Here is an 8,329-nt window from a genome sequence, read left to right as displayed (position 1 = left end):
GTCATCATCCTTTAAAATTGACTTTTCAAATAGATCTTTTAATACTAAAGGTTAAGGACTATTTTGACTTAAATTCATCAAATTGAAATGACCAAAGTGAAGTTGAATATCAGTAGTCAGAAACTAGTATACAAATTACCTAAACAGGAATGATTTGCAAAATGACTCAAGAAATCGTAATGACACGATTGCAAATAAACCATACCCCCGACCGGGATTGAACCCGCGGTCATAGAGTCTCAAAACTCCAGCCCATCGCGTTAGCCACTAGACCAGCTAGCCACAATAAGATTCATCCAACTAGGTATATTTCTACACCACGGGTTCAATCCCGGCCGGGGGTATGGGTTGATTTACAAAATCACTGTTTACTGAACCAAACCCAACCCGTGGTATGGTTTGTTTGCAATCGTGTCATTACGATTTCGTGAGTCACTGTTTACTGGATAAGTGTTAAAGGCAAAAAAGTACAATAAGAAACCACGGTATGGGTGGGGTTAGAACCCATGACGAGTAGTCACAGTGGTGGCCCATGCTAACCTTCCTATGGTGTATACATATACCTGGCTTGATGAATCATACTGTAGCCAGCTGGCCCAGTGGTTAACGCACTGGCCTGGAGTTTTACGACTCACCTGCCATGGTTTCAAACCCCACCCGTAATGTAGTTTGTAATCGTGTTATTACGATTTCGTGAGTCAGAAATAATGCTATTATACATGTGGAGAAACGAGGCAAGTTAATGTACCAAACCAATTAAGGTGATTACAACCATAAAACAAGAGAGACTTTTTTGTGTCAGGAAGTGGAAAAAATGGCAAGATTACGGACATATTGGCCTAAATCTTGTCTAAAGTGGCTATTAACTCACCTTTCTTCTGAAGAAAGAATTATCATGAAACTCGTGACCACCTGACACGCAAAACAGGAGTTATAAATACGTACACAGTAACTGCCACAGAACAGGAAGTGCACCAAAGACATGTATATGACAACAGTACACAGAATGTCATTGAGAGTTTAGAACACTAATGAGATTATACCAATCCTCACACACTTCCAGTATAAATCCACGAATAATATAGATCCAACAAATCACAACCAACGGAAAATCGAAATGCATAAAGTCTATGCCGTTGAGAATCTCCCTAATTTTGTCACCATTACGACAAAATTACGGAGGCGCTGGAAAAAAAAGTACACAGATGTGGTCACAAGGGCATTGACAAATGCAACCATGAGGTCAACATGTATAACAGGAAGGAAGGTAGATATTCAGTCTTCTAAAAGGCATAATACACAGTAGTAAACAAAACAAAATCTATCTTAAGCAAAGTTAAAAGTTCAGTAGCACAAGGCACGGTCCAGGAACCTTTACTATTTCTCATCCTAATATAGAAAACATTAAAACACAACCCACAGCTTCGTAATATCCTCCGCGGAGGAGACTGGCGAACACTACCCACAGCTTCGTAATATCCTCCGCGGAGGAGACTGGCGAACACTACCCACAGCTTCGTAATATCCTCCGCGGAGGAGACTGGCGAACACTACCCACAGCTTCGTAATATCCTCCGCGGAGGAGACTGGCGAACACTACCCACAGCTTCGTAATATCCTCCGCGGAGGAGACTGGCGAACACTACCCACAGCTTCGTAATATCCTCCGCGGAGGAGACTGGCGAACACTACCCACAGCTTCGTAATATCCTCCGCAGAGGAGACTGGCGAACACTACCCACAGCTTCGTAATATCCTCCCCAGAGGAGACTGGCGAACACTACCCACAGCTTCGTAATATCCTCCCCAGAGGAGACTGGCGAACACTACCCACAGCTTCGTAATATCCTCCGCAGAGGAGACTGGAGATACTAAGAACAAACAGTTCCATGTAGACACTAGAGAATGGATAGTATCTTAGTATATTTCTAGTATCTTAGTATATTTCTAGTATCTTAGTATATTTCTAGTATCTTAGTATATTTCTAGTATCTTAGTATATTTCTAGTATCTTAGTATATTTCCAGGTGACAAATTGACAAGTAACCACTCTGTCATTTGTATTGAGACATAGTGGCCGACTATGGGTTGACCTTGAGTTTACCTGGAGAGAGTTCCGGGGATCAACGCCCCCGCGGCCCGGTTTGTGACCAGGCCTCCTGGTGGATCAGAGCCTGATCAACCGGGCTGTTACTGCTGGCTGCACGCAATCCAACTTACAAGCCACAGCCCGGCTGGTCAGGTACCAACTTTCAGTGCTTGTCCAGCGCCTGCTTGAAGACAGCCAGGGGTCTATTTGTAATCCCCCTTATGTATGCTGGGAGGCAGTTGAACAGTCTCGGGCCCCTGACACTTATTGTGTTGTCTCTTAACGTGCTAGTGACACCCCTGCTCTTCATTGGGGGGATGTTGCATCGTCTGCCGAGTCTTTTACTTTCGTAGTGAGTGATTTTCGTGTGCAAGTTCGGTACTAGTCCCTCTAGGATTTTCCAGGTATATATAATCATGTATCTCTCCCGCCTGCATTCCAGGGAATACAGGTTCAGGAACCTCAAGCGCTCCCAGTAATTGAGGTGTTTTATCTCCGTTATGCGCGCCGTGAAGGTTCTCTGTACATTTTCTAGGTCAGCAACTTCACCTGCCTTGAAAGGTGCTGTTAGTGTGCAGCAATATTCCAGCCTAGATAGAACAAGTGACCTGAAGAGTGTCATCACGGGCTTGGCATCCCTAGTTTTGAAGGTTCTCGTTATCCATCCTGTCATTTTTCTAGCAGATGCGATTGATACAATGTTATGGTCCTTGAAGGTGAGATCCTCCGACATGATCACTCCCAGGTCTTTGTGAAAGGAATTTGTTTTGTACTCTGATGAAGTTTTAATTTCCTCATGTTTACCATATCGGAGTAATTGAAATTTCTCATCGTTGAACTTCATATTGTTTTCTGCAGCCCACTGGATAATGTCCGCCTGGAGCCTTGCAGTGTCTGCAATGGAAGACACTGTCATGCAGATTCTGGTGTCATCTGCAAAGGAAGACACGGTACTGTGGCTGATATCCTTGCCTATGTCAGATATGAGGATGAGAAACAAGATGGGAGCGACTACTGTGCCTTGTGGAACAGAGCTTTTCACTGTAGCCGCCTCAGACTTTACTCTGTTGACTACTACTCTTTGTGTTCTGTTTGTGAGGAAATTATAGATCCATCTACAAGCTTTTCCTGGTATTCCTTTAGCACGCATTTTGTGCGCTATTACGCCATGGTCACACTTGTCGAAGGCTTTTGCAAAATCTGTATATATTACATCTGCATTATTTTTGTCTTCTAGTGCATCTAGGACCTTGTCGTAGTGATCCAGTAGCTGAGACAGACAGGAGCGACCTGCTCTAAACCCATGTTGCCCTGGGTTGTGTAATTGATTGGTATCTAGATGAGTGGCGATCTAGCTTCTTAGGATCCTTTGAAAGATTTTTATGATATGGGATGTTAGTGCTATCGGTCTGTAGTTCTTTGCTATAGCTTCACTGCCCCCTTTGTGGAGTGGGGCTATGTCTGTTGTTTTTAGTAACTGTGGGACGACCCCCGTCTCTATGCTCCCTATTCATAGGATGGTAAATGCTCGTGATAGGGGCTTCTTGCACTTCTTGATGAACATGGAGTTCCATGAGTCTGGCACTGGGGCAGAGTGCATGGGCATGTCATTTATCGCCTGTTCGATGTCATTTGGAGTCAGGATAATATCAGATAGGCTTGTATTATCCATATTCTGTGGCTCTCTCATAAAAAATTCATTTTGATCTTCGACTCTCAGTCTGGTTAGAGGCTTGCTAAAAACTGAGTCACATTAGGACTTGAGTAGCTCACTCATTTCCTTGCTGTCATCTGTGTAGGACCCATCTTGTTTAAGTAGGGGCCCAATACTAGATGTTGTTCTCGACTTTGATTTGGCATAAGAAAAGAAATACTTTGGGTTTCTTTCGATTTCATTTATGGCTTTTGGTTCTTCCCGCGATTCCTGACTTCTATAAGATTCCTTTAGCTTAAGTTCGATGTTTGCTATTTCTCTGACCAGTGACTCCCTACGCACTTCCGATATATTGGCCTCTTTTAGCCGCTCTGTTATTCTTTTCCATCGTCTGTAAAGGGAGTGCCTGTCTCTTTCTATTTTACATCTACTCCTCCTTTTTCTTAAAGGAATAAGCCTTGAGCATACATCGAGTGCCACCGAGTTAATCTGTTGGGGTCTGTGTTGCTTAGTCTATCTTCCCAGCTTATATCGTTTAGGACTTGGTTTGCTTGGTCCCACTTTATGTTCTTGTTATTGAAGTTGAATTTGGTGAAGGCTTCCTCGTGACTAATATCATTTTGTCGATCTGGGGCTCCGCGCATGTATGTCTGAACCTCGATTATGTTGTTATCCGAGTATATTGTTTTTGATATCGTGACATTTCGTATCAGATCATCATTGTTAGTGAAGATGAGGTCAAGTGTATTCTCCAGTCTAGTAGGCTCTATTATTTGCTGGTTTAAGTTGAATGTTGTGCAGAGATTTAAAAGCTCATGTGTATGTGAGTTCTCGTCAGAACTGCCTCCTGGTGTTATCACTGCAACAACATTATTGGCTATATTCCTCCATTTTAGGTACCTCAAGTTGAAATCCCCCAAGAGCAAGATGTTGGGGGCAGGAGCTGGCAGATTTTCCAGTGGTCATTTTTTATCAGCTGTTCCTGGAATTGCTGGGACGTTGCATCTGGAGGCTTGTAGACTACCACAATGACTAGGTTTTTGTTCTCGATCTTTACTGCTAAAACTTCCACTACATCATTTGAGTCATTAAGCAGTTCTGTGCAAACAAGTGACTCTGCGATATACATGCCAACCCCCCCCCTTTTACCTGTTCACCTTGGATCCATATTTCGTTGTCCAAGTGATCCTTTATGTGGGTCTCTGTGAATGCCGTGAACATTGCATTTGCCTCTCCAAGCAGTCCATGGATGAAAGATATTTTGTTTTTCGTTGCTGGCTTTAGACCCTGTATATTTGCAAAGAATGTCATCGGACTGGTGGTATTGGTGGTACTGGGGGTGACTTTTTTTTCCGGCACTCATATCTGTATCTGTTGGTTTGGAGTGGAGACCATCGACTGGTTCCACTCCAGAAATGACTGGATTTGGTGTGCGATTTCTGCCATTTCTTGCCAGTTTTTTTCCTTCTTGGCACTAAAAAAACCTCTTCCTCTTGAGTGGCTGTGGCTTCCCAGGTATTCCAATGGCCTGGATGTTTTGTATATTTTTGTCCCCTTTAGATGATTTGCCTGGCAATTTAAGTTATAGCACAGTCTTTCCTGTACTGAAGAGGGACACATTTCAGGGTGAAAAAGCTTACAGGAAGGGAGTTTGCATTTTCCTGTTGTCATAAGGGCACGGCATTTTCTAGGGTGGTCATAGTTGCACGTTCCATCTGTTTTTCCACATTTCCCATGCCTGCAGATACCATGTGCATAGTATGTGCACAGGCTTGGTTTCCGTTTGCCTTGGGTTTCTGTGACTGTATTCCCTGTTGGTGCATGTTTACCTGTCTCATTCCTAACCTCACTAGTACTAACAATGGTGCTCTCACCAGTTGTTCCTGGTAATATATCCTCACTATTGCTAGTGGAGCCCCCTTGTTTGCTACCTCCTGTGGTATTACTAGTTTGTAATATTGGTTTTAACTTGTCCTTGACTACGCTTGTTTCCCCACTACAACTCCTGTCTTCCTCGAGGTCATTTATATGCATTGCCTCATGCGTACATTTACTGACTACCTGGATAGCACCTCCATCCTCACTATTACTGTCTCCCAGGACAGCACCTCCAGCTTCACCTTTGCTCTCTACCAGGACAGCACTTCCTGCCCCACATTTACTGTCTACCAGGGCAGCACTTCCACCCTTACAGTTTCTGACTACCTGGCCAGCACCAAGGGCGATACCATCCAGCCCAGACTTTTTATTTTCCCGTCTGTTATAGAATGCTTCCAGGTTTTCTATGAAGGCAGCTTTGATGTTATCCTCTTTTAATACCAATGTGATTTTAGTCCACAGATTGATCTCATTTGGGCATACCCAAAAACACTTCCCTGATTTAATACTGCTTGTAGATAGTTCTTAGATATCTGCACAAGGGGCGTGACACTAATTTTCACAAAAATGGCAAGTTATTCATGTGGAAACCCGTTTGTTTGATTTACAGCAGACTACACAGAGCTTCATAATGTGATTTGAATGGTTGATTTACTGTAATTCTAATAGTAACCCCTTGAATATTCTACTAATAACCTCCTTAAAGTGAAGATCTGGCTATTTGTATTTCTATTTCTAACTGTACTTGTATATAAGGACAGCTTACCAGTGTACGTTCCTGTTTTATATTTATTTTTTGTGTTTGACAAGGACGCCTAAAACCCCTTCTGTTTACAGTCTGCTTAATTGTCCAACGAATCAGTTTGAAACCGGTCAAGAGTTCGGACCAGTCAAGGGTTTGGAACCAGTGGGTCACTTATTTAAAACATACTGGTCGGTGATTTGGGCTAACACATGAAGGAACTACTGGAAATTATTTAACCGAGTAATATGTGATTAGATTGATACAAAAGTATAACTTAAGAACATAAGAACATAAGAATGTAGGAACACTGCAGAAGGCCTACTGGCCCATACGAGGCAGGTCCTTATCAAAACGACCTCTACCTAAAGCTACCCAAGAAATAACTTCCGTACCCCATGACACCAATCAAACCCAGCCCTTCCCACTCATATATTTGTCCAGTCTCTTCTTAAAGCTACCCAAGGTCCCAGCCTCTATCACCCCACTGGGAAGACTGTTCCACGCATCTACAACTCTGTTAGAAAACCAGTACTTACCTATGTCCTTTCTAAATCTAAATTTATCCAACTTATATCCATTATTTCTGGTTCTTACCCTCAGTACTTTATTAATATCTCCCTTGTTTATGCCTGTCATCCACTTATACACTTCAATGATATCTCCCCTCATTCAACGCCTCTCCAGAGAGTGGAGATTTAAGGCTTTAAGTCTATCGTCTTGCGTGTTAAAGAGCCGGTGATTGCTGGCAGCTCTTAAAATGACGAACGGTCGAGATCTCAACCTTTATTTACAGCCTGAAGGATTATCGGTCACTGTATCTAGCTTTTTTAGTTTTTTCTGTCTCCACCATAGCAAATGCTATATTATCACTATAGCTGACTGGAGAAATTGTTGGAGGAAAGACGCTTTTTCTGGAGTGATATTTGCTTTTCGTTGTGTTTATTGCGATCGCTGGTAACTACCCACGTGCACACGCAAGCACGCACGCAAGCACGCAGGCACGCACGCACGCAAAGGAGGGTATTAATAGTAAGAAGTTCGTGCCACAACGCCATGATCAACAAATACCTCACAAGCCTTTTTATCGAAAAATGCAATTATTCTTTTTATTCTAAATTTATTTTTTGCCATTTGTAGCAGGTAAAGTTATAATCACTTGTATCGATGCAGGAACCGTATAAAAGTTAACGTTTCACACGGCTCTGTAAGAGCAGTGTGTGGACAAAACTTTCAGAGCATTTCGAGAGGAATAATTTGATTGTCCGTTTGATGTATAGAAACTTTTGAGTTGATTATATAAAAGTGGTCCACCTCCAGTGGTAGTGTTGGGATCCATAGCTTCGCAGAAGCAAATATATTATTCTGTGAGTGCTGCTCGAGAAAATGCTTGCTTCTCATACACGGACTCGCGAGTAGCGCTGATGATCGAGGCTCCACCACCCACTCCGCTGAATAATCCACAGGGATTTATCGCTTGCTTCTCATACACGGACTCGCGAGTAGCGCTGATGATCGAGGCTCCACCACCCACTCCACTGTATCGCTTGCTTCTCATACACGGACTCGCGAGTAGCGCTGATGATCGAGGCTCCACCACCCACTCCGCTGAATAATCCACAGGGATTTATCGCTTGCTCCTCATACACGGACTCGCGAGTAGCGCTGATGATCGAGGCTCCACCACCCACTCCACTGAATAATCCAGAGGGATTTATCGCTTGCTTCTCATACACGGACTCGCGAGTAGCGCTGATGATCGAGGCTCCACCACCCACTCCACTGAATAATCCACAGGGATTTATCGCTTGCTCCTCATACACGGACTCGCGAGTAGCGCTGATGATCGAGGCTCCACCACCCACTCCACTGAATAATCCACAGGGATTTATCGCTTGCTTCTCATACACGGACTCGCGAGTAGCGCTGATGATCGGGGCTCCACCACCCACTCCACTGAATAATC

The sequence above is a fragment of the Cherax quadricarinatus genome, chromosome 81 (genome assembly GCF_038502225.1).
Source record: "Cherax quadricarinatus isolate ZL_2023a chromosome 81, ASM3850222v1, whole genome shotgun sequence".
NCBI classification, from domain to species: Eukaryota; Metazoa; Arthropoda; class Malacostraca; order Decapoda; family Parastacidae; genus Cherax; species Cherax quadricarinatus.
Note: the sequence above shows the minus strand (reverse complement) of the source record.